At 40.4% G+C, this 1,064-nt stretch overlaps 1 non-coding gene across 1 annotated transcript; it reads left to right on the top strand.

The window, feature by feature from the left end:
* The first annotated feature begins 234 nt into the window (after positions 1–234).
* Trnav-gac (transfer RNA valine (anticodon GAC)) lies at positions 235–307 on the top strand. The gene has a single exon. It is a non-coding gene; the product is annotated as a tRNA-Val (tRNA).
* The last annotated feature ends 757 nt before the right edge of the window (positions 308–1,064 follow it).

Genomic DNA, 1,064 nt, shown 5'->3' with positions numbered 1-1,064 from the left:
GGGAGATCCCAGTGTCTTTGATTTGTGACCACCATCGGGAGAGGACTTTTCTTCAACCTTACTCTCCACCATCTAATCTAGACCAGACTTATCATTTCGTTTGCCATCAAGATCTTATATTGTTCAGCCATCTTCATCAGCCTAAATAAATATAGATGTGTTGTTTGTACTGTTTACCCCGCATGACTGCTCATATCCATAAGTACCAGACTTGAGTCCTGTTTATCAGGGACAGTCTGTGTAGCTCAGTGGTAAGAGCGCTCGCCCGACAAGCGAGAGGTCTGGGGTTCGAGTCCCCACACAGGCAGGTATGTCCGGAGTTTTTACTCTGGTATATCTGCCTATGCATGTAATGTTTCCATTTGTAAATTCATGTTTAATTGTGCTAGTGTGCGATGCGTAATTCTTCTTTCCTCTGTATATTGATATATTAAGAATACGATTAAGCATCATTAATTTGATCTCGTGCGCTAGTTTGTAATGTTTGAATGTTTCCATGTTCCAGTGTATGATGCGTAGGCCTCTTCCCTTGATTCAAAAATTATTGGTATCCTGCTTGTGTGTTTTCATCGGTGCTCCTCCAAAAGAACCTGCATGCCCGTTACTCGCCCATCTTCCTTCAGCGGCCGGGTTCAGCGGTAACAACTGGTGCCGTGTATGGCAAGCTAAGTGGCTCAGAACGTGGGACTAGCTACGCGCAGCTTCTTTCTCGTTACGTGCAGCTTATTAACCAATCAGATTCGCGGTTTTAAACACGTGGAGCTGATGTAAACATCCTCTCTCAAATATTACGTTGTTAATTTTTGTAAATGAAAATATCTGTAGTATATCAGCAAAAAATGGTATAGGTGCTATTAAAGTAATATCTGAACAGAATGATGATTGTTCTATATTTAGGGGGCTATCTTTTTCTTAAGAAGAAAAAAAAAATATAGGGGTCATACTTTTTTGGAAAGAAAAATAAGGGGGAGGGGGGGTCATAAATTGATAATGACAAAATGTAGGGAGTCACAAGATGACTACAGATAGTGTGTTTATTGTATTCAAAAAGACGGATTTCAATA

This window comes from Amphiura filiformis, chromosome 14, assembly GCF_039555335.1.
Source record: "Amphiura filiformis chromosome 14, Afil_fr2py, whole genome shotgun sequence".
Taxonomy (NCBI): Eukaryota; Metazoa; Echinodermata; class Ophiuroidea; order Amphilepidida; family Amphiuridae; genus Amphiura; species Amphiura filiformis.
The sequence above is the reverse complement of the archived record's forward strand: the minus strand, read 5'-3'. Positions and strand labels throughout refer to the sequence as shown.